Genomic DNA, 25,535 nt, shown 5'->3' on the forward strand with positions numbered 1-25,535 from the left:
GTCAGTTTACTATGACTCCCTTATTTCTTTCAGCCTCTTTCCTAGCTAGTTCAAAGCCATTCATTAAGAAGTATGTTCCCATTTTTTCTGCCAATGTGCAAGACCTTATACTTGTATTGAATTTCATCTGACATAACTTTTGTAATTTCTAGCTACTTCCTTAGAGTCTATTGTCGCTTGCCTCAGTTTAGTATCATCTGCAAATCTGACCACTTTACTCTGTGTTTCTGAATCCAGGTCATTTATGTAAATCAGGGGCTTCAGCACCAATCCCTGGGGCAATTCACTCAGTACATTTCCTTAGCCTGACATTATTCCCTTAACTAGAACATACTGCATCCTTTCTTTCAGAGATGCGAAAACTGTGTGTTAATTAGTAAGTTTGAAGAGTTATAGGTTTGGAGTGCAAGGTACAGGAACTTACATGGGCAATCAGAGTAAGAAGATTTTTGAGGGCAAGTGGATAGTATTAGATTCAGTAAGTGATTTGGCAAGGTTAGCATCAGAACTTGAGAATAAACTTTAGGGGATTGGAGCTGGAGATCAGTACAATCAGGAAGAAAACTGTCATGGCAGATAGACAAGTACTGAAGGAAGTCAAGGAAATGGGGATACTGGATGGGCTACAGTTCGCAAAAGTAGCAAGAAAGGTAGGAAATCCTGTGTGACCACTCAATGTTATATTAACGAACAGATACCAGGCACTGTCCAACACTGCAGAAGGTAATAAAGTCCCAGAAGAAAAGGTAGTTAGAAAACCAAAGCATGTATAAAGACACAGGTTGCATATTACAGGTGATTATTTGTTCAAGAATTTGGACCATGTGTGATGTTAAGACAATACTTACTGGATGGTGAGCTGTCCACCCGGAACTAGAGCAGCACCTATTGACAAAAGGTTAGAAAGGATACTCCAGGGTTCAGGTAGGGACCCAGTAGTGGTAGTCCATATAGGGTTAAATGACATATGCAGAAATAATATAGGCTACCTCATACTGTTCTCCCGCACCTCCTTATAGTCCACATCAAGAATGGCATTGCAGTTTCCAAATAGCTAGTCAACTGCACCCTCTCAGTCAGAGAACGGTGATCCAAAGAGATGGGGAAAGAAAAAAAAGGGGGGAAGAGGTAAGAATAATTCAAAGGATTCTTCATAAAACAGAGAATTAAAATTGTCTTTCAGGCAAAGAGATTAATAGTGACGAAGCAATAGTTACTTTGCGCACAAAGAAATGCATAATCTAAAGAGATCATCGCCAATCTAGATACCAGATGTTGCTGAATAATAAGAAAAAGTGTACCAGTGTTCTCAACTTTTTCATTATGATCCCAAAGCTGGTTTGTATTCAATTTTTATCATTTCCAGTTGTACTAACAATTCAATGGTCATTTGTAATTGTCATCTGATGTTTAATTTAATGATGTCTGAAACTTGTCTTGATTCCAGATAAAACACACTTTGTGCACTTTCAGGATAAAATAATGTAGTTAACAATATTTTCCATCAAGTACTTATATATAAGTTGTTCCATGGCTCCTTACCAAATGCATCCAATCTTAAACCAGAAATTAACTGTTAAGTGTCAGGAATCATGTTTGCTGTGGGATATATTGGAGTCTGCTAGTTTTTCATCCTCTTGAAGCATTCCACCTGGTAAGCTGCTGAAACAGTTACAGTGCTTGCCACAGTTCCTGGATAAAAGTGAAAAGGCAAGTTTCAAAAAATATATTTGGAAAAGATAGTAAGACTTCTACATTTATCCTTCAACTGACATTACCAGAACAAATTATCTGATCATTATCTCATTGCTGTTTGTGGGACCTTGCTGTGTGCAAATTGACTGCTGTGTTACCTATATTACACAGTGACTTCACTTCAAAAATACTTCTTTGGCTGTAAAGCACTTTGGGCTGAGTTTCTTTCTTTCTCTTTCTCTCTTTTTTCTCTCTCTCCAGGTTTAAAGGTCAGGAAAAGGGGCAGAGACCCATTCAGCCAGATCTCCTCACCTTTTTTGTTGCCCCAGGGTTTCTGGGGTTTACAGGAGGAAGGGAAAGGGGCAGAGTTGGGCCTTTACCAACAGTAAGTGCAGGCCTGTTGTCCTGATGCAGATAAGACAGAAGGGGGTGTTCCTGGCCTCCTGTCTAATTTTCTTAGGGCAAAATTCACTGGGGCTCCAAAATAATATGGTGCTTTTGGCTGCCCTCAGATCTCCACTGACTGGAGGGTTTGAGGGGGACATGGGGAAGGCTGAAGAAACCAAGACAAGATAGTAGGGTTAATTTAGAAATACTGCTAGGATGTCTGCCTGCAAGCGGGACCTTACGGCTACTGATCTCCATCAACAGCCAGAAGACCCTGAGATCAGTGGGCCTCTCAGGTCTGCAGCTGCACTCAAATTTCCTACTGCCTTTGCTAGTGCCCCATTAACGTGACCTGGGACAAGAAATACTTGTACTCCTGAACCTTGGCAGGATGGGTGAATTTTAAGTGCACTACTTCTGTCCAGCCAGAGTAGGGGACAGCCAGAAAAATTAACCCCCATACTTTTTAAGGAGCCTTTCATCTTTAAGACCTGAATTTGAATCCATATAATACCAAAATAACATCTTGATTTCTCTCTCTCTCCATTCCCCCTCACTGTAGCATTCAATTATCAATCTAACTACAGCTCTCAAAAACATAAATCCGCAACAGTTAACTGGTCCTTTTAAGCATTAGCTCAGAATTTTATTTAAAAAGACTAGGACAGAAAGTATGGACAATGGAACTGTTACACATGTCCTCTGGCTGAAGTATATTATCAGGGCATTGTATCTGATTATGTTATTGGATGCAAAGTGAAAAACACATCATTCTTATCTTGACAAGCAGATATAATAGTCTACAGGTCCAACGCTTGATGTATTATCAGTTTGATGTTGTTATGTTCATTAATAAATAGACATTCTTATTATGAACACAGCTAGCTTTTGCTAGTTACTTTTATTGAGCACATGTGGACTTGTACAGCATCTTGTAGAGGCTTCCATCTTGACTGCTGCCTTGTGGGTAGCCTAGCCTCATGGGTAATGTAGTCTTAATATATATACAGCTGGGTAGTGTAGTCTTATACATACAGCTCTACACAGCTCTACAGCTCCACCTAGTGTCCACCACAGAATGACATGTTATTGATCACTACATCCTCCTTTCTTTGACGTTTAACAAAATCAATATCAATCAACTTTCAAGAAAACAATAAAGATAATATCAGTAACACTTTTGTTAGTGCTCTATAAACATAAACATTTTCAAAACAGTCAACACATTTTCAAAGCTTTACATTGTACTCAAAGATTAAGTCTATCAGAGATAACAACAGAAAATGCTGGAAAAACTCAGCAAGTCAGGCAACATCCGTGGAGAGAAATTTGAGTTGACGTTTCGGGTTTGACCCTTCTTCAGTCTATCAGGCTCTTTTACTTCACGTGTGGATCTTCTCAACACGGGTAAGTCTGATGTGTCTTCATGAGATTGTTCTGGCGGTGAATGACAAGATGCAGTTGCGGCATTGTCATCAATCTGCTCTTGTATAGATCGAGGTCTCCTTGCGATCTTTGCTTGGAGAGGGTTTCAGTGTTTCCTTCACTTTTCATGCCATAACTCTCAATGTAGTCAATGCCCTCTTGAAAAACTGCTGGCAGCTGGATCCCATCATACAGCATAGTCCTCTCAGCAGCCTCAGCTAATGGAACACCAAAGATTGGCCTGGGGGAAGAAGGAGTATCCACCGGAACTGCTTCCTGCTCTGGTGCAGGCTTCTTCTTTTTCTTTTTCTCTTTCCACTGCTTAACAACATCTGCTGCGGTTATATATTTGGACTTTTTCTCCTTGTGTTTTTCCTCTTTGTGCTTTTCTTTGACCTTAAAGTCTTTTTCTTTCTTCTTGGAGAAACTAGGCTTTTTGAAGACATGGATACCCTTTGGCCTTTTCATCCTTGATGGGCTCTGCTTCATCACCTGAGTCATCTGGTCTGCTTATGGCACAGTTTATACAGTAGACTCTCTTGACCAGTTCTAAGTCTTCACAAGCTTTGTCACCTAGTATCGAATCAAGTCTTTCAGCCACAACAGAAAACATGAGATGATGCACTTTGTCTTTGACTGTCACTTTAAGTCTGCATACACCTAAGCCATCTATTTTCTGTCCATTATAGCTCTTCAGTAGTACTGACTTTTTCTGTATTTTGGACTTTTCTTTCATATTTTTTATGTCACTCATACTGATTAAGTTTGCTTTTGCCCCAGTGTCCAGTTTCAATGTAACTAATGCTCCATTTATCTGCAGTGGGATCATCCATTTGTCCTCTTTTACTGCATTAACTTTATGTTCAGCATTGTCTATTTCTGAGGGCTGCACATTTTCTGTATCTTTTTTGATATCGTCACATGACACCATTCCTACAAAAAATGTCTCACTTAAATCAGTGTCCTCAATCCCATTAACTCGTTGCCCTTTCGTCGTTTTTACTTTTGAAAAGCATTGTTTGGCAAAGTGATTCTTTCCATTACACTTTGTGCACATTTTTCCAAACGCTGGGCATTGCCTTAACTGGTGTTTGTAACCACAGCGTTTACAATTAAAAAATGTCATCCTCCGATTGCTTTTCATTTCTGTTCTGCCCATGTTTCTTCCCCTTATAGGACACAGCACCGACAGCAGCACTTACTACAATTGCATCATTATTGATTTCACTGAAAGTCTTCGCATGCTTTTGAGCTAGCTCACTGGCTTTGCATATTGTCACAGCATTTTCCAATGTTAGTTCGGTTTCTCTCAACAGACGTTCCCTGTCTTTTTTATCATGAATACCAAACACAATCTGGTCACGAATCATGGATGCTTTGAGCTCAGAGAAATTACATGTCTGTGCTTTCAGTTTCAGATCAGTTATAAAGCTATCAAAAGTCTCATTTTGTTGCTGTGTCCGAGAACGGAAGATGTATCTTTCATACGTCTCATTCTTTTTGGGAGAGCAATGTGCATCAAATTATTTTAGCACATCTTTTAATTTTTCTCTGTTCTCCGCTGGATTAAATACAAATGTATTAAATACCTCTATCGCCTGTGGGCCTGCAACCGTAAGCAGCAACGCTATCTTCCTTGCGTCTGGCTTCGTACCGAATCCGATGGCTGCAATGTAGAGTTCGAATTGTTGTTTAAAAGTCTGCCAATTGTAGTCGATTTTTTCTGAGATTCAAACGCTCTGGTGGCTTCAAATTCTCCATGTCGCTTTTCACAATTTTCAGCAGATCTTCACCACCCTGGTACCATGTTATGTTCATTAATAAATAGACATTCTTATTATGAACACAGCTAGCTTTTGCTAGTTACTTTTATTGAGCATATGTGGACTTGTACAGCATCTTGTAGAGGCTTCCATCTTGACTGCTGCCTTGTGGGTAGCCTAGCCTCATGGGTAATGTAGTCTTAATATATATACAGCTGGGTAGTGTAGTCTTATACATACAGCTCTACACAGCTCTACTGCTCCACCTAGTGTCCACCACAGAATGACATGTTATTGATCACTACAGATGTATTATCAGTTTATTTAGGCATACTGTAATAAAAGTATAGAATTGACTCTTCCTACTGTGGAACTATATTCTTGTGTATAAAATGAAACTAAAACCTTAGCCTATTTTAATTTTTTTTTTAAAGAAAGAACACACAAATAACTTGTATCTGATTGCTTGACCGACCATCATAAAAACTAAAAGCCAGTTTTATGCCCTGTGAAAGCCTGACAAGATTTAGTTGTAAGAATAGGATGAAATTATGACTTCAAGCAATTTCAGATATCAGCAGTTTTATGTTTTCATTATATGAATGTGATGTAATCTATAACATCAGCAAGCTCCAAAAGCTACACAATTCTAAATGCCATGCATGGAAGTATCTGCACACTTGCTATTGTATTTGATAGTAAGAGTTTTTGTGTTGAATTACTGATGCTGCAATGAAGTTCCACTTCAGTGTCATTATGAATGGTGGAAAGATATTTGAATAAGGGTTCCATTCATGATGTCACTGGAGCAGACTTCAAGGTATCACAACAGAATAGTTTGGCAGAAAATGTCTGCTTTAGACTGCCAGTGATAAACAGTTTTGAAGAATTAAACAGAACAGCAATGAGTGACTCAGAGACCCAGGTAATTGTCCTCAAAATTATGCCATCAAAATAGACTTGCCCTTAAACCAAGTGGATCTTTGCAGTTTTAACTGTATACTGGAATTGCTCAAGATTAGGAAGTTTAAAGGAAGGAGACGCATGTGACAGAAAATGTAATCCTTTGTGAAGTATTTCAAGATCGATGATAATTTTGGCATTTGTTGGAATTTAAAATATATTTGCTTAGAAAACAGTACTGCAAAGAGAAGCTTAAAGACAAATATTTACCCTTTTCTTTATTTTAATCTAGAAAACTTTAATTTTAGGGAGACTGGGGATAGGGAATGATTTTCACTATAGCTGTTTGTTTTGCACTGGAAAAATGGGTGCTAGGTCTCCTAATTTTGTTTGGGATCTGGTACGCTTGATGTCCACCAGAAGCCATAGTGCGCCCATCACCATTTTGAGTTGGGCACATTTTAGTTGTCCAAGGCACCCGGTTGAAAGCGGTGGTAGCCTCACAAGGATATGTAAATGAGGGTCCAGCGCCTGTTTCGGGACCCTTTCTCTATTTCTACTTCCTCAGCACTGGATCCACCCATTCTAAAGCCCAGCTACAACTACTGGATGGGAACATTTGGGAGGGATGCTATACCAGTGATATTTAAAGGGATTCATAGCTACAGTTAGGTAAGTACCTGTGAGTGGGCTTTTAATGCCAATTTATGGCTCTGTTGGCTGCTGTAGCTGACTTAAATTTTTTTGGTTAAATTATTTTTTGGAGCTGGGAAAGAATGGAAGTATTTCTACCCAGGGGCTTCTGCACAAACTTCTTCTGGCAACATTAGTGTGCTTCTCGGCCTGCCACTGTGGCTGGAGGACCAGGAAGAGCAACAAGTAAGAATGGAGAGAGATACAGGGTGAAAAGGACGAAGGAGGGGAGGTCACAGGAGACTATACCCCGTCTGAGTTTACAGGACAAGAACATCATAGCTTCAGTTAAGAGAGGCACAGTGCTCCCAGCCGCTCAACTTTACCAGGGAGGCTGTTACAGAGCTGTATTACCTACTGCGGCAGCAACTGGAGACCAGCATCAGGTCATATACTTCATTGCCTGTGGCTCTGAAGGTAATTGTGACCCTGAATATCTACGCTTCAGGGACATTCCAGGTTACAGTAAGTGACACAACAACATTAGTCAATTTGCGGTGCATGCCTGCATAATGCCGATTACAGATGTGTCGCCAAAGCAAACAACTTCTCCTTCCCTATGGAAGCAGGGCTCTGGGCTTCACCAGGATCACAGGCTTCTCCCAGGTTCAGGGCATAATTGACTGCAGCCACATAGCCTTGCGTGCTCCATATCAACATGTCCAGACTATACCTGGACAGGGAGAGCCTCCACTCACTGAACATGTAGGTGATGTGCGACGATAGGCAGAAAATTATGCAGGTCTGTGCACAGTTTCCTGGCAGTTGTCATGATGCCTTTACCCTGCACCAGTCCTCAATTCCCCCCTTCCCCCGCCCCCTCCCCCACAACCCCTTCCATCGAGTGACAGGCTGGCTGTTTTGGGACAAGGGATATTCACAGAACACATGGTCATGACACCTGCCAGGAACCCGCTCAGTCGCAGAGGTGCGATACAATCAGAGCCACGCCTCGACCAGAGCTCTGATTTAGCAAACCATCGACATCCTGAAATGGAAGCTCCACCACTTGGATCAATCTGGATGTGTCCTGCAATATGACACAGAGAATTTCCAGATTTGCTGTATTTTGTTACGTGTTCCATAACTTTGCCCTATAAAGGAGGAAAGCCTTGGAGCAACTGGTGGAGGAAGATGTGGAGGTGCAGGAGCAGGAAGAACAACAGGGCACTGAGGATGCCAAGGAACAGCAAGAGCCACCAATCCTGCCAGCTGTGAGAGTTCTACACCAGCAGATCATCGAGGAATGCTTTAGCTGATTCATCCCGCCCCTCCACACCAACAGTCCCTCCTACCATCAGGCGCAGTCCTTCCACTCTCCAGATGATTGCCCTCAACTCAAACACCAGCAAGGGTATTTCTATTATAATCACATGGCATGGTCAATAAACACCTATCAAAAGAAACTCTGCACAACAAGAGTTTAGTCAAAAACTGTGATTTGAAATTGCCAACAAACACATACAAAAACTAAACCTCACCCTGGTACAAGCCCCTAGTGCTTGTCTTAGGTTCTCTTCCACATAGTCTTGTGCTCCTACAAGGTGCCAGCCCAGTGGCTATAACATGGGAGGCAAAAGGCTGCTGTGCATCCAATGAGGACACTCGGGATGGGTGTCGTGGGCAACCTTTAGCAGCTCGGATCTAACAGTGGCCAGCTGCAGACTACAGCATCTCGGCTACTGCCAGGGCTGTCTGGCTTTCTGACACTAGCACAGGCACTGGAAAAGCGGGTGGCATGGGAGCAGATAGGCTGTCATCCTGAAGAAGAACAGCATATGACTCTCCTGCAGCACCACTGCCACTCACATGGGACTGCTCCTCAGTAGTGGCATTGCTCTGCGTGAGAACAGAGTGTAGGTCTTATGTGACAATTTAGAAGCTTAGCAAGCTGCAGGAGATGGCAGAGCCAGAATCTGAATGACAGCAGTCTGAGCTTCCATCAGAGCTGTCACTACAGGCTTCATAACCAAGGGCCCCACTGCAGTTTGATAGAGATGACCACACACTCCATGGTTGACTGCAGTGCTTTGATGCCATGTACGAGAACCCGACAGAGGTTGCAGGTAGACTGCTCCACACTGTCCGATATTGTGTGCAAATTCCGTGGCAGTCAGTCCAATGCATCTTAAAGGCTGGGCCCTGGAAGTCTTCATCTGTGTCCTTCACAACAGGGCTAAGATGTGAGCTCACCCTTGGTAGAGCTGCTTCCTGAGCCATCCTTCCCCCCGCCCATGCTCCTGCTCACTTGTGCTCCAATATTCACCCAGTTAAAAACCCCTTTAACTGACTTTCTACAGTAAATGGGGTACTGATTTCTGAGCTGGTGTTTGCAAAGGTGACAGTGAGTAATGGTACACCTTCGAGAGGACTGTCCTCCTCTTCTGCTGAAGCTGGGCTCGGAATTTGCAAACAAGCTGGAAAAAGGAGAGAGTGACAACCATAAGCAATTAATGGCAAAAGTAAACAGTAGCAGATGAGTGATAACTCAAAGTAGCACCAAGATGTCTTACAGAGTGTGTGAGAGAGAGAATTCAGTGAGAAGAGAAAAGGAAGGTAGGATGGCCAAACAGCCTGTGGGATGTATGTTTTGGTGTCACCATCTGCCATGCCCTGGCTCACTCTCTGTCAACTACACCCATGGCAGCCTCTTCCATTGGCGTGAGCACTTGGGTTAATGGTAGTCCTCCTCCTGTGCACATCTACTTCCTTTTATTTGTTTGCCAGCTTGTCCTGCAAGTAGAAAGGCAATGTGTGGCCTATTGAAGGGATGTGAAGATTTGCATGTTTGGATTGTGTGTGAAAGAATCAGCAGGTGTGGGGAAGGAGATGGTAATTATGAAGGCAGCAGGAGGTGCAGAGTATGAAAGTGGCAGCAGGAGTTGTTGCAGGGATGTGCACTGCTTTGATTGGAGGAGAGTGATGGAAAGTGGGGGAGAGAAGACTTGTGGGTGCTGGGACTACAGGTGGTACAGGGCTGAACAGAGAGTAAGACATATGTGAGTAGGAGTCTTACCCTAACAGCTCTGGGCAGATCATTGAATTTTTTTCAACGATGCTGTTGGGTCCTCGGCACAATGCTACATGCAGTCACCTGATCAGCCATCTCTGTCTACTGTTGCCAGCGATTTGCCTTGGTGCCTTTCTCCTATCAGCCTGAAACAGGACCTCCCTGCTGCTGACCTCCACTACAAGGAGCTCCACAGTGCTGTCTAAAAATCTTGGGGGCTTTGCAGTACTTATTCTGACTGTGTTCTGCACTTCAAGCACAGAAACATGCAGCATAGGCAAAGTGCACCTCCCCTTTAAGACATGGAGACTGCCTTTAAATGGCATTACTCTTGCCTGAATTCCCTCCCCTCCAATAAGCGTGTTACCAATAATCAGCACAAGAAGCACTACCTGCTCGCCCATCGTATTAAAAGAGACACAAACTTGAAAATGGTCTTTCCTCTTGCCCGTGTCATCATGCACCGCAAACATTTCCTGCTCGTTTTTGGTGTAAGTTGAAAACCCAGCTCTCCATGTATATTTTGGGATTCTTATAACAACCAAATGGATTAGTTAAAGGATATTTTATTCTTCATTCCCTGGTACTCAAATACTGCACTGCAGTCTAAAAGTATTTGTATCCAGGTTTGTTATTCACAAAGGCTAAGTATCTAACATTTAAACCTAAACTTTGTGTTTCTGTATAGAATTAAAATTAAATGGCCTATGATCTTTGAAATATCAGATACAATCTAGTATTTGTATTACTTATAACAACATTGATTCTCTCAGTGTTGATTAATATGAATTAAACATTTTCTACTCACCCTGGGGAATTTGCAGGAAATTAGATTTTCTGGGCTACAGTATATAAGTGTTACTGTTCCTAAGAAAAATAAACCAGTATTTTGATTTTTCATGGCATCAATACACACAGGAACAGTGCATGTTCAAGAATAATAAGATACAGCTAAACGGTGTCATGAATATATCGTGTTGGAAGCTATTCCCTTTTTAATCCATGGCTGTAAATAATAATTTTAGCTGTCAGTAATGAAGTAATTCACAACTGAGACATCATTTAATGATTCAATCCACTAGGTACCTCTGGAACATGATTTTATCTTGTCCCAAAAATATTACACCATTGGCCTTGCACGCAAGGTATCCTCACATAGCTAATGAGTAAGCCCACAGCTTTACGAAATTCGATTTCCCAAATTTCTGGAATCCCAAATAATAAAATGGAATTTCCCTTATTTCATCGTCGAAGGCCAATGATCTTACTTATGAACTACCAGAACATTAGTAAATGAACCTCCATTAAATATTGTCATGGAATGATATCCTACAATTCTTGAAGTTCCACAGGGTACCCATTACAATAAATTGCCATGGTTGCTTTTGATGTACAGTAGTAAATTCTGATTATACTGAAGATTTTTATGAAATATTTCAGTCATATACAAATGGGGAGAGTGGTAATATAACAAGATTTTAAAAATAAAGGAATCTCAGAACAATAAAAGTTGTATTGAACTTAAATATGTGCACAGATGGTCTTTCACCATGCTTTAATTGTCACTTGTCTCCCCAATCAGCACCATCACCGGACAATATAGGTTGCACAATGGCTCCAAAATATATACTGTGGCAAAGCCACCAAAGAGACTCTCACAGTAACTTGTACAATTGTCTTTAATCATTATTGTTACCTTTTAATGTTTGCCCTGTTTAAACAGCGCTGGATCGATAAAATCGCGATCTGACGCGATGACGTCGTCACACGTGACGTTCCCAACAGCGGGAAACGTGATGACGTCAGGGTTGGAGGGCGTTTCCAGTTAGTCCTCGTGGAGTGAGCTAGTGTACAGACCTGTTTGGAGTTTCTCCTGCGTTTCTTGTTTTGTAATACTTTCAGTGCATTAAACTAAGTTTGTTAACTACCAGTTTAGTTCACAGTGTTTTTGTTAGGAGTGCATAGACTCCTACATTGGTGACCCCGAATCCTTGCGATCATTTTTCGCGGTGGACACGAAACGCAGGCCAGTGATGGATGCCAACGCTGTGGCCTTGAAGCTCCCCCAATTCTGGGAACAACAGGCGGCCTCCTGGTTTGTGCAGGCCGAGGCGCAGTTTGAACTCCGCAACATCGTGCAGGACCAGACCCGATATTTGTACATGGTCTCCGCCCTCGATAGCTCGACGGCGTCGAGGATCATCAGCCTTCTGGAGAACCCCCCGAATGCTGACAAGTATGTAGCCATCAAGACTCAGCTGCTACAGGTATATGGCCTTACCAAGGCGGAGCGCGCTCGCCGCTTACTGACACTACCAGGGTTAGGTGACTCCTGTTGTGTATGTACCTTTAAGAGAAGAACTGATTCTATACTGCAGTACCGGCAGTGACCACCCCTGTATATAAAGCCATAGCAGGCTTCTGTATTTCAGTCTTGAGTTCCCCTCTGTTCAGTAAATACCTGTTTTATTGTTCTCCTGCAGTCCGAGTATTATTGATACCCGGACACTACAACTCCAAACCCTCGGAACGAATGAGCCACATGCTGACGCTCCTGGGGTCCGAACCCCCATGTTTCCTGTTCCGCGAGCTGTTCCTTACGCAGCTGCCCGAACACGTCCAGGCAGCCCTCGCCAGATCGGACACCGGGGACTGCATCGTGCTCGCCGAAGAGGTGGATAAAATTTACGTGGTCCGGCAACCATACTGCGCCATCGCGCAATGCCCCGCCCCGAGGTGCCCAGCCCTAGCCCCGGCGCCTCCGATGGCCGGTTACTGTCACTACCACACTCATTTCGGCCCGAAGGCCCGCTGCTGCCGACCACCGTGTAGTTTCGTGCCCAGACCGTCGAACAGACCGCTGCGAGTCAAGAACACCGGATCCGATGCATCCCCAGCGGCCACGATGGCGATCGGTGACTCCAGGAATCTCATGTATTTAACCGACTCCATCTCGGGCCGTCGTTTTCTGTGTGACACAGGGGCACAGTGCAGCATACTTCCCGCCTCGGTCCTCGACCTTCGGTCCGGCGGACAGGGTCCCCCCCCTCCAAGCTGCCAATGGGGGTACGATCCACACTTGCGGGAAACGACGGGTGCAAGTCTGTTTCGGTGGCCAGCGCTTTACCTGGGATTTCGTCACCGCTCAAATTTCGCAGGCCCTCTTAGGTGCCGACTTTTTAGGCGCCAACGGCCTGTTGGTGGATGTGAAAAATCGACGCCTCGTTCACGCCGCCACGCTCGACGGTATTTCAGGTGCGCACAGCACGGCTCTCCTGCGCGCGGCCACCTCCCGACGACTTCTCCCGCCTTCTCGGGGACTTCCCCGAGCTGACAAAGCCCACCTTTTCAGCTTCGACCGCCAAGCATCGGGTGGAGCATCATATTTCGACAACCAGCTCTCCCGTCTACGCCAGGGTGCGGCGTTTGGAGCCCAGCAAGCTCGCGGCGGCGTTTGCCGCGATGGAGAAGCTGGGGATTATTCGCCGGTCCAGTAGTCCCTGGTCTTCACCGCTCCACATCGTCCCAAAGCCCGGCGGGGGATGTCGGCCCTGTGGCGACTATCGTCGCCTCAATGAGATAACGACGCCCGACCGTTACCCCATCCCCCACATACAAGATTTCTCTGCGCATTTGGTGGGGAAGTCAATATTCTCAAAGGTCAACCTCGTCCGTGGGTACCATCAGGTCCCAATGCACCCCCAGGATGTTGAAAAGATGGCTGTCATCACCCCTTTTGGACTTCTTGAATTCATCCGCATGCCCTTTGGGCTTAAAAACGCGGCGCGGGCGTTCCAGCGCCTCATGGACTCGGTTCTGCGGGACCTCGATTTTTTGTTCGTCTACTTGGATGACATTCTGATTGCTAGCACCACAAAGGATGAACACCTCAAGCAACTCCGTGTCCTTTTTCAACGGCTTCAGCAGCACGGCCTCATTGTGAACCCGGACAAATGTCGTTTCGGCCTGGCGCAGCTCGATTTTCTAGGCCACCGCATAACTTCCGCAGGGGCATCGCCGCTTCGAGCTAAGGTGGAGGCGATCACGGCGTTCCCGAAGCCGCAATCCATGAAAGCCTTACAGGAGTTCCTGGGGATGGTTAATTTTTACCATCGGTTCGTCCCCAGGGTCGCACAGCTCATGCGGCCGCTCTACGAGGCCCTCAGGGGCAAGACGGGAAAGGAGCCCGTGGTTTGGTCGCAAGAAATGGGTCGCGCCTTCGAGGATACGAAGACCGCGCTCACGAACGCGACGATGTTGGCACATCCCCTGCCAGGAGCTATCATCGCCCTCACGACGGACGCGTCGGATTACACTGTGGGGGCCGTCCAGGAGCAATGGGTCGACGGCGCATGGCAGCCTCTGGCATTTTTTAGCCGCCAGCTGCAACGGCACGAACGTCGGTACAGTACTTTCGACAGGGAGCTGTTAGCTTTGTTTTTGGCCATCCGCCACTTACGATTCCTCCTCGAAGGGCGCCGCTTCACTGCGTTTGTTGACCACAAACCCTTGACGTTCGCGATGGCCAAGACAGCGGAACCGGGGTTGGCTCAGCAACAACGGCAGCTGACTTACATCTCCGAGTTCACCACCGACGTCAGGCACGTGGCTGGCAAGGACAACGTCATCGCTGATTGCCTCTCCCACGCCGCCGTCCAAGCCGTTCAATTAGGCATTGACTTCGCAAGAATGGCAGCCGACCGGGCTGCCGACCCGGAGATTCAGGCCTTTCGTTCTGTCCCTGCCAGCCTCCAGCCGAGAGATGTACCGTTCCATGCGGCAGGTACCACTCTACTCTGCGACGTTTCGTTGGGTGCACCCCGTCCGATTGTGCCGTCCACCTGGCGCCGAGGCGTTTTCGACGCCATACACGGGCTGTCGCATCCTGGAGTGCGGACGTCACAGAAGCTGCTAGTCTCCAAATTCGTCTGGAGAGGAATACGCAAAGACGTCCGCGACTGGGCGAACACTTGTGTGGTTTGTCAACGGGCCAAGGTGCAACGGCACGTCAGGGCCCCTCTGGCCACCTTCGAGGTACCGGAGCGGCGTTTCGACCACATTCAGGTTGACCTAGTGGGCCCACTTCCACCGTCCCGTGGTTTTACGCACCTTCTGACAATGGTGGATCGCACCACGAGGTGGCCGGAGGTGGTTCCCCTGACGTCCACCACCTCTGCGGATGTCGCGCGAGCCTTCATCTCATCATGGGTAGCCCGGTTTGGTGTCCAAGCGGATATTTCGTCGGATCGCGGGCCGCAATTTTCGTCGGAACTATGGAATGAGGTAGCCTCAGTATTGGGCACTAAACTACACCGCACTACGGCTTATCACCCGCAAGCTAACGGCTTGTGCGAACGGTTCCACCGTTCATTGAAGGCGTTGCTCAGGGCTAGCCTTCTGGATGCAGCATGGGTCGATAAACTGCCGTGGGTGATGCTAGGACTGCGCACGGCGCCGAAGGAGGATCTACAGTCGTCGGCCACGGAAATGGTTTACGGTCAGCCACTTCGAGTTCCGGGCGAGTTCCTGCCGTCCGCTACGCGGCCGTGGTCTGCAGCCAGTCAGCAAGTGGCCCATCGGGACGCGGCTCAGTGTTTCCGCCCAGTTCCGACCTCGCAGCACGGTTTGCCTTCTTCCAGCATCCCTGGGGAGCTGTCAAAGGCCAAGTTCGTCTTTGTGCGCCAAGATGGCCATCGTACCCCGCTCGCACCTCCTTATGCAGGTCCATTCCAGGTTCTACAGACCGGGGACAAGAGCTTTGTGATCGACGTCGGGGGCAAGCCTGATCACATCTCCGTTGATCGCCTCAAACCTGCGCACCTGGACCTCGAACAGCCGGTCGAACTGGCGCAGCCTCCGTGCCGGGGTCGGCTGCCACTACGCCTAACCGCACCGTGCTACCTGCCAGCTCGCCACCTGCTCAGCGTTTTCCTCTCCGGGAATTTAGGAGTCGGTCAAACAGGCTTGTCCGACCTCCTCGGCGATTGACTTTCCTCATTAAAGACAATTCTGGGGGAGCATATGTGGCAAAGCCACCAAAGAGACTCTCACAGTAACTTGTACAATTGTCTTTAATCATTATTGTTACCTTTTAATGTTTGCCCTGTTTAAACAGCGCGGGATCGATAAAATCGTGATCTGACGCGATGACATCATCGTTCCCAATGGCGGGAAACGTGATGACGTCATGACATCAGGGTTGGAGGGCGTTTCCAGTTAGTCCTCGTGGAGTGAGCTAGTGTACAGACCTGTTTGGAGTTTCTCCTGCGTTTCTTGTTTTGTAATACTTTCAGTGCATTAAACTAAGTTTGTTAACTACCAGTTTAGTTCAGTGTTTTTGTTAGGAGTGCATAGACTCCTACAATACAACCATGTCAATGAAGTGCCAAAGTATACATCTGTAAACATTAAATAAAATGTACAGTGACTGAACTAGGTGGTAAAATGCAGGTGAACCTTTAAAGAGCAATTAAACTAAAACAAAAGTTTTTTAAAATTTGTTTCTGGGATGTGGGCGTCGCTGGCAAGGCCAGCATTTATTGCCCATCCCTACTTGCCCTTGAGAAGGTGGTGGTGAGCCACCTTTTTGAACAGCTGCAGTCTATGTGGTGAAGGTACGCCCATAGTGCTGTTAGGGAGGGAGTTCCAGGATTTTGACCCAGTGACGATGAAGGATCGGCGATATACTTCTAAGTCAGCATGGTGTGTGACTTGGAGGGGAACTTGGAGGTGGTGGTGTTCCCATGCACCTGGTGCCCTTGTCCTTCTAGGTGGAAGAGGTCGCGGGTTTGGGAGATGCTGCCGAAGAAGCATTGGCGAGTTGCTGCAGTGCATCTTGTAGATGGTACACACTGCAGCCACGGTACGCAGTGGTGGAGGGAGTGAATGTGTAAGGTGGTGGATGGGGTGCCAATCAAGCGAGCTGCTTTTTTCTGGATGGTGTCAAGCCTCTTGAGTGTTGTTGGAGCTGCGCTCATCCAGGCAAGTGGAGAGTATTCCATCACACTCCTTACTTGTGCCTTGTAGATGGTGGAAAGGCTTTGGGGAGTCAGGAGGTGAGACACTCGCTGCAGAATACCTAGCCACTGATCTGCTCTTGTTGCCACAGTATTTATGTGGTTGGTCCAGTTAAGTTTCTGGTCAATGGTGACCCCCAGGATATTGATGGTGGGGGATTTGGCGATGGTAATGCCATTGAATGTCAAGGGGCGGTGGTTTGACTCTCGCTTGTTGGAGATAGTCATTGCCTGGCACTTCTGTGGCGCGAATGTTACCTGCCACTTATCAACCCAAGCCTGAACGTTGTCCAGGTCTTGTTGCATGTGGACATGGACTGCTTCATTATCTGAGGAGTTGTGAATGGCACCGAACACTGTGCAGTCATCGGCGAACATCCCCATTTCTGACCTTATGCTGGAGGGAAGGTCATTGATGAAGCAGCTGAAGATGGTTGGGCCTAGGACACTGTCCTGAGGAACTCCAGCAGCGATGTCCTGGGGCTGTGATGATTGACCTTCAACCACCACAACCAGACTAAAAGAATAGTAATGACTCAACAGATAATTGCAAAAGTTGTTTGGTGGATTGATTCAAGCAATAATATTCCTCTTGGAATTTACAGATAACTTTATAAGTAATGTATAAACCGATTTGGATTTGAAATTTGTATAAGCGTTTTGAAGACAACATTCAAATCCAATGTTAAATGGCTGGCCCAGCAGGTTTATCTGCAGTACATTGATCTCAATCATGAGTCTGAATCCCGGTGTCAGTTGTTCCTACACTTATGGGAACATTTTGCAAATTGTCAGTGCGTTACATAATTAAGTAGATGGAGGACTGTGTGAAAGTGGAACCCTCCATCTCAAGGGGGATGCAGAAAAACCAAACACACCCTGCAGAACCACAGAGGCCTAAATTATGTTGTGTGAATATTAGCGTATGGACACTTTACGCGTCCACATAAAATTTCTCTGTGATTTTAACTGAGCTGTTAACCTGTTTATTTTAAAATAGTGGACAAATTATTTTCAAAGAAATAAGTTAAGCATTTGGATATTAATATTCACGCAATATAATTCCAAGGACAAAGAATGGCAGAGATGCCAATCAAGGATAAACCTGCAGCCTGCCTTTTCGCTAAAGAAGTAAGACGGCATTGGACAGATGTGTGAGAGAAAAATGGAAGGAATGATTAATAGTGGAAGGAGTAGTTAAGAATGGAGATGGTAAATCAATAGCTCGAACTGGACTATCAACATAAAAATCAATCTGATATTGTTGTAGAAATAAGGGGAAACAGATTGACATAACTTTACAATACTATTTGCTAAATGTATCTCCATCCTGCCATTAAGCACCACTATCGAATGGAATAAACCTACAAATCTGATTTGCACTCAAAGGAGGGAAGCTTTTCTAGATGCAGTGGTTGTACTGTGTAGGAACAGATAAGATTTTGTTCACACAAAAGAACAACTTGTGAAAAGATAGCAGAAGCTCATACTTAAAAGTAGCTGCAGGTATTGTTATTTATACATTTTCTAAGGTGTCGTGTAATATTCTTAAATTCCATTTAATTTATACCTTTAAAATCATTTGAATTCTGCTGTGGAATTCCAAAAAATAGCATTGGTTGGAATTCATATTGACGTATCTATATATATAAATCGGTTGATCTGTCTATCTGTCTGTCATTCTGTCTATCATTCTGTCTGTCATCGCGTGTGCGTCTGGCGGGCTATGCGCTCGAAAGTTACAGGGCGTACCTACGCGCGCGTTACCTCCAAAGAAAGCTTACGCTTCCGAGACGGTTTTAAGCGTATTTACGTTTCAGCCGGGCTAAAATCGTGCCCGCGGTATCCCAAAAACCTTCAACATTCTGCTCATTAGCATCTCATTATCCGCTCATTAGCGACAGAGTGACCTCGAGCTCGACCAATTGTACGCCGGGTTGCTGGCGTGTGCCGCCGGGCCAATCGGTGCGTGTGTGGCCGGGCCTTATCGTTCTGAACCGAGGTGAGTCGCCGCCATCTTGATTCCAAACTTTTCCTTTCTTTTTCCCGCTTTCTGCGTCTTTAAAAAAAAGTTGCTTTTAAAACACATATTGTTTTAAAAAAAAATGATTTAGAAACGAATTAACTTATCTAATTTCATTAATTTTCCTACCTTTCCCCGTTTTTCCAGGTAGGCCTCGAAGCCTCGGCTTCTCCTCCGCTCCCGGCCCCACTCGAAGGCTGCAGGGGCGGGCCTCAGCCCAGCGCCGCTACCTTACTAAAGGGTGCGCGCGCAGCAGGAGCTGAGACACGGCGTCTCTCTCTGGCTCGGCCGGGGGGCGGGGCTTGCTGAGCGTCAACGGTTACCTTGGCAACCGGGCCCGCCGGCCGTCTCGCACAGCCGCAATCGGCGGTCTTCACCTCGGGGGGGGGCGCGACCCTCTGCGGGGGCCGTGACCCTCAGGGGGGGCCCCCGCCCCCCCCTTCCCCCCTCCCCCCCACTTCCCCCCTCCCTTCCCCTCCCCCCCACCCTCCCTTCCCCCCCCTCCCCCCACCCCCCCTTCCCGCCCCCCTCCCCCCCCCGGCCTTCCCCCCGCCCTCCCTTCCCCCCCTCCCTTCCCCCCCTCCCTTCCCCCCCGCCCTCCCTTTCCCCCGCCCTCCCCTCCCTCAGTCGCTCTCTCTCTCTTCCAACAACAACATGCCCTCGAAAAAGCCTCGGCACCGCCGGGCACTTCAGCTAGTTTATTATATTTTGGTTGCTTCAACTATCTCCTGCAAAATCATTTTCTAGGATAACCACCGAAGATCCCAGAATTAATTAAACACCAAGCAAGTAAAAGCTCCTAAATATGTTTGATTTTAAAATCCAGCACCAAAGTTGTACCTTGAAATGATGGCAAGTCAAAATTCTTATCATAGTATCATTGAATGATACAGCACAGAATGAGGCCATTCAGCCATTGTGCTTATGCCAGCTCTTTGGTAGAGCAATCCAATTAATCCCACTCCCCTGCTCTTTCCCTATAGCCCTGTAAATTTTTTCCCTTCAAGTATTTGTCCAATTCTCTTTTGAATGTTACTATTGAATCTGCTTCCACCAACCTTTCAGGGCAGTGCATTCCAGATCACAACAACTCACTGTGTAAGAAAATGTTTCATCATGTTGCCTCTGGTTCTTTTGCCAATCACCTTAAATCCTTTGGTTACCAACCCTACTCCTTATTTCCTCTATCAAAGCCATCCATGATATTGAACACCTCTATCAAATCTCCTCTGAACCTTCTCTAGTCTAAGGAGAACAACCCCAGCTTCTCCAGTCTCATCACATAACTGAAGTCGCTCATCCCTGGTACCATTCTAGTAAATCTCCTCTGCATCCACTCCAAGTCTTGGCATCCTTCTTAAAGTGTAGTACCCAGAATTGGACACAATACTCCAACTTTCTATTCGCTTATGGGATCTGGGCATTGCCGGCAAGGCCAGCATTTATTTCCCATCCCTAGTTGCCCTTGAGTAGGTGGTGATGAGCCGCCTTCTTGAATCGCTACAGTCCGTGTGGTGAAGGTACTCCCATAGTGCTGTTAGGTAGGGAGCTCCAGGATTTTGACCCAGCGACGATGAAGGATCGGCAATATACTTCTAATTCAGGGTGGTGTGTGACTTGGAGGGGAACTTGGAGGTGGGGGTGTTCCCATGCGCCTGCTGCCCTTGTCCTTCTAGGTTGCAGGTTTGGAAGGTGCTGCCAAAGAAGCCTTGGTGAGTTGCTGCAGTGCATCTTGTAGATGGTACACACTGCAGCCACGGTACGCCGGTGGTGGAGGGAGTGAATGTGTAAGGTGGTGGATGGGGTGCCAATCAAACGAGCTGCTTTGTCCTGGATGGTGTCGAGCCTCTTGAGTGTTGTTGGAGCTGCACTCATCCAGGCAAGTGGAGAGTATTCCATCATACTTGATGTAAGAAAAAGGAGGCTTACCATCAAGTAACTTTAAAGTAAGCTTTAAGTAACTTATAAACACACTATATACAAGAGAGGTCTTTACCATGCCTCTGGTAGAAGCCTCTTACAATACTGAACAGACCAGTATTTATACCAGTCCAACAGGAAGTGACACATGACAGGAAGTGAGGTATGTACACAGTTCATAGTTCATAGTTCACAGGAAGTGATGACATAACTTCCCGGAAGTTATTATTTTTATCACATTCTTCCCTCCTGCAGGTTTAGGAGGCTGTGGTCTACCTTTTGGTCCGCAGCCGCCGAACAAGGAAGAGTCGCACCCGTTTGGATTCCCGTCGTAGAGGGTCGCTGGTCCGCTTACATGCGGTTGGCCATTGGCCAGAGTCCGTGTGGCCTGGATTGCCCTGTGAAGGGTCGGGGAGATCATGGCTTCGAGTACGAGCCCCAATAGGTTCAAAGTCAGACTGCCTCTGTTCAGAGGGAGGTGCAGAGCTGGTCTGTGGCAGACCAGTACTTTCATGCGTGGTACTGGGAGGGTCGCAACCTTGAGCACGGGGTTCTACCGGCACCAAGCTAGTTGGTGTCCGATCAGGATCCTGGAGAGGGGTACCCGATAGGTCCCAAGGGTTTCCTGGTGAAATGCCATCACCCGATGTCCCACTAGGTCCTGGTGGGCAGGGAGCCAGATCCCGTAATGATACGGTAGATTCTCGGCCGTCGGAATATCATATGTTTGCATAGGTGGGGTTGGCATCGGTTAGTTCGACCTCGTCTACAAGAGGGTCATTTTTAGACGTCCGAACGTATCTTCGGAGTAATACAGGTCCAGGAGTAGTTAGCCATGACGGGAGTGATGTCCCATGAGATGAGCGACGCTGGAATCCAAAGAACCGCTCATGAGGTGTAGTATTTGTGGCTGTAGAAAGCAGGGACCGTATAGAGTGCAATGCATCCGGAAGCACTGTTTCCCATTGCTGGTCTGGTAGGCCCCGAGATCTTAAAGCAAGACGTACGGAATTCCAGATGATACCGTTATACCTCTCTACCTGCCCATTTCCGATGGGATGGTATGGTGTTGTTTTGCTTGTAGCAATTCCCCGTTCTGAGAGGTAGTCCTTGAGTTCCCTCGACATAAAGGATGGACCCCGATCTGAGTGAATATAAGCCGGCATGCCACAGAGAGAAAATACCTGCTCAAGGCAGCAGATTACTGTGGACGCCAGCATATTGGAGCAGGGGAAGGCAAACGGAAAACGTGAATATTCGTCGATCATGGCGAGCAAATATGTGTTCCGAGTTGAAGAGGGCACTGGGCCCTTAAAATCGATGCTAAGTCGTTGCATCGGTTGGGTTGCATGTATGAGTATACCATCTGAGGGGCGGAAGAACTGAGGTTTTAATTCCGCACAAAGCCGGCATTCTGAGCATATTTTCTTTACATCTCCAGTGGAAAAAGGGAGATTCCGTGATCGTACGAAATGTAGCATGCGCGTAACGCCAGGATGGCACAAACCATTGTGGACATCCATGAGGGTGGAGGATGACATAGTGGAGCAGAATGCCCGTGTGAGGGTGTCCGGGGCCACATTCTCCTTGCCAGGCCGATAGAGAATGGTATAACCAAAAGAGGCCAGTTCCATCCTCCAAAGTTGTATTTTATTATTCTTAATTTTGGTTCGTTTTCGATTATCGAGCATGAAGGCGACTGATCGTTGGTCCGTGATCAATGTAAAGTGCTGGCGAGCTAGAAAATGGTTCCACTTCCGTACTGCCTCTATGATGGCTGTGGCTTCTTTCTCAACCGGAGGATAATGTAGCTCGGCACCTTGTAAGGTCCTGGACATAAATGCTACAGGACGACCTTCCTGATTCAGAGTAGCCGAGATCGCCACCTCCGAGGCATCACATTCAACCACGAAAGGGAGATTCTCATCAATGGAGTGAAGAGCCGCTTTCTCCAACTGTTTTTTGAGAAGGTTAAAGGCTGCAACAGCCGCTGTTTCCAGTGGAAATGATCTAGCATGCAGCAAGGGTTGGATTTTGTCCGAAAAATGAGGAATCCATTTAGCGTAGTATGCAAACAGACCGAGAGCCCGACGTAAAGAAGCTGGATTCTTAGGTGACGGGAGCTCTTGGAGCGGGCGAAGTCTTTCTGGGTCTGGCTTAATGATACCATTGCCTACGCAGTAGCCAAGGATGTTGATGGTCGGTTGCGACTCGACAGATTTGGATTCATTCAGGGTCAAATTACGGCGATGGAGGGCATCCCGAAATTTTTGGAGGTTGGAGTCGTGTTCCTGTTGATCGTGACCTGCAATGGTAATGTTATCAAGATAGGGAAAAGTGTCCCTTAGGTTTTCCTGCTTAACCAGGCCATCCATTGCCCGTTGAAAGACAGCCACTCCATTAGTAACCCCGAATGGGAGGCGACGAAATTGGTACAGCCGTCCATTAGCCTCAAAGGCTGTGTACTGCTTATCTGAGACCTTCAAGGGTAACTGATGATAGGCACTTTTTAAATCGTAAGTTGAGAACACTTTGTATTCGGCCAGTTTATTAACCATATCATCAATGCGTGGCAATGGGTAGGCGTCCAAGTCGGTATATTGATTGATGGTTTGCGAATAATCGATGCATAGTCGCTGTTTGTGAGGTTTTAGAGGGTTCTTGACAATGACGACTTGAGCCCGCCAGGGCGACGAACATGGTTCAATGATATCCCCTGCTAGAAGTCGAGAGATTTCAGCCGCAATAAAAGATTGGTCTTCCTGATTAAAGCGCCGCGATTTCGTTATTATCGGTTGGCATTGAGGCGGAATACTGGCAAATAATGAGGGTTCATCAAGTGAAGCTGCTGATAATGCACAAAATGGTAATTTAGACGGTATATTAGAAATAGTAAGTCCGGGTTTGGATCCACCAAACTCAATGGTGAGTTTCTTATGCTGTTTTTGGAAGTCCAGTCCTAAGAGGAGATCACTACATAAGTCCTTGAGCACCGAAAGTCGGGTGGAGGGATACATACGACCATGAAGTGTCATATCAACAACACAAAAGCCGGAGATTCTGGTATTAAGTGATGACTGGGCCATCGCAATTGCCTGGTCCGATGGGAAGACATGTAGTTTCAATTTCGCAACAATCTGTTCCTTAATGAAACTATCCGTACTTCCTGAGTCAATTAAGGCATCTAAGGTATGCCCTTTAATTGAAATTTTTGTGGCAGCATGAGACAGGTTCTGTGGGCAAGCAGCTGTAATTGGTGTCGTTGCACAGAGAGTGGCTAAAACTCTCGGTGTGCTTCTTCGGGAGAGAGCTCGAGAGGAAGCTTGATAGGTCCTAGCTGGAGCATCTTGATAGGCCCTAATTGGGGCAGTTCGGTAGGCCTTAGCTGGATTGGCCCTCGTAGAGGCCCTTGATAGGCAAACTTTAGCAAAGTGCCCTTTTTTCCCGCAATAACTGCAGATTGCATTGCGAGCAGGGCAGGTTTTCCTAGGGTGAAAAGCATCTCCACAAAAGAAGCATTCCTTCCTAGATTGCCAAGAGGCTGCTAAAGTGGGGTCGTCCTCCTCTTCTTCATCAGAATTATCAGAATTAGATTCCCCCATGATAGGGTTCACCTGAGACCGCTTGAATTGTCTGGTTGCAGCTACAGCAGCAGATCGAGATCTGGGCAGCTGATAGAGGTCTGCATTTCTCTTTGCCAAATCCAGTGAACAAGCTAGGTCAAAAGCTTTTTGTAGCTCAAGTGTTTTACTTTCTAGTAGACGCTGGCGTATAAATGGAGAGGCAATCCCGCAGATGAAAGCATCACGAATCATTTCTTGGCGGTACAGCTCAGCTGAGGCTGCCTGAAAGTTACAATCTACGCTGAGCCTGCGAAGTTCTTGCAGGAATTCGTCAATTGATTCCCCTGGCCCTTGTCGGGCTGTGGCCAGTAGATGTCTAGCATAGACCTCATTTGGGGTCTTCGCATACAGTTTCTTAAGTGCCCGAATCACCTCTTCGTAATTATCCCATTCATCAACATATTCGAACACTTTTGGGGTCACATAATTGATAAGTATCTTCAATCTAGCAGGAGCATCCGCTTCACATTCATCCAGAAAATTCTCAAAAGTACGGTACCAATGCTTCCATACCCTGCCAGCTGCTGGTGCATTCGGGTCCAAGTCCAGACGAATAGGTCTAAGGATTTTCTCCATGATGGGTGGTTCCCTGGATCCTTAATTCCGAGTTTGTCCGAGGGTCTAGTATTCGTGAGTGTAAATACTAAGTTACTTAAATTGATGTAAGAAAAAGGAGGCTTACCATCAAGTAACTTTAAAGTAAGCTTTAAGTAACTTATAAACACACTATATACAAGAGGGGTCTTTACCATGCCTCTGGTAGAAGCCTCTTACAATACTGAACAGACCAGTATTTATACCAGTCCAACAGGAAGTGACATGACAGGAAGTGAGGTATGTACACAGTTCATAGTTCATAGTTCACAGTTCACAGGAAGTGATGACATAACTTCCCGGAAGTTATTATTTTTATCACAATACTCCTTACTTGTGCCTTGTAGATGGTGGAAAGGCTTTGGGGAGTCGGGAGGGTACCTAACCTCTGACCTGATCTTGTTGCCACAGTATTTAAGTTTCTAGTCAATGCTGACCCCCAGGATGTTGATGGTGGAGGATTCGGTGATGGTAATGCCGTTG

The 25,535-nt window shown here is 46.3% G+C and overlaps 1 protein-coding gene and 1 long non-coding RNA gene across 21 annotated transcripts in view; one reads left to right on the forward strand and one right to left on the reverse strand.

Moving 5' to 3' along the window:
* The window catches only part of znf385b (zinc finger protein 385B), a 588,958-nt gene that overhangs the window by 548,441 nt on the left and 14,982 nt on the right, over positions 1-25,535 (forward strand). The gene's annotated exons all lie outside the window — the stretch shown is intronic.
* The window catches only part of LOC147120298 (uncharacterized), a 151,116-nt gene continuing 126,286 nt past the window's right edge, over positions 706-25,535 (reverse strand). The window contains exons 3-4 of the long non-coding RNA XR_015078160.1: positions 1,543-1,692; positions 706-1,071 (exon numbers count right to left, since the gene is read on the reverse strand). This is a non-coding gene — a long non-coding RNA (uncharacterized LOC147120298). The remainder of the gene's footprint in view (positions 1,072-1,542; positions 1,693-25,535) is intronic.

The sequence above is a fragment of the Somniosus microcephalus genome, chromosome 4 (genome assembly GCF_052327205.1).
Source record: "Somniosus microcephalus isolate GS21.2 chromosome 4, FLI_Smic_1.0, whole genome shotgun sequence".
Taxonomy (NCBI): domain Eukaryota; kingdom Metazoa; phylum Chordata; class Chondrichthyes; order Squaliformes; family Somniosidae; genus Somniosus; species Somniosus microcephalus.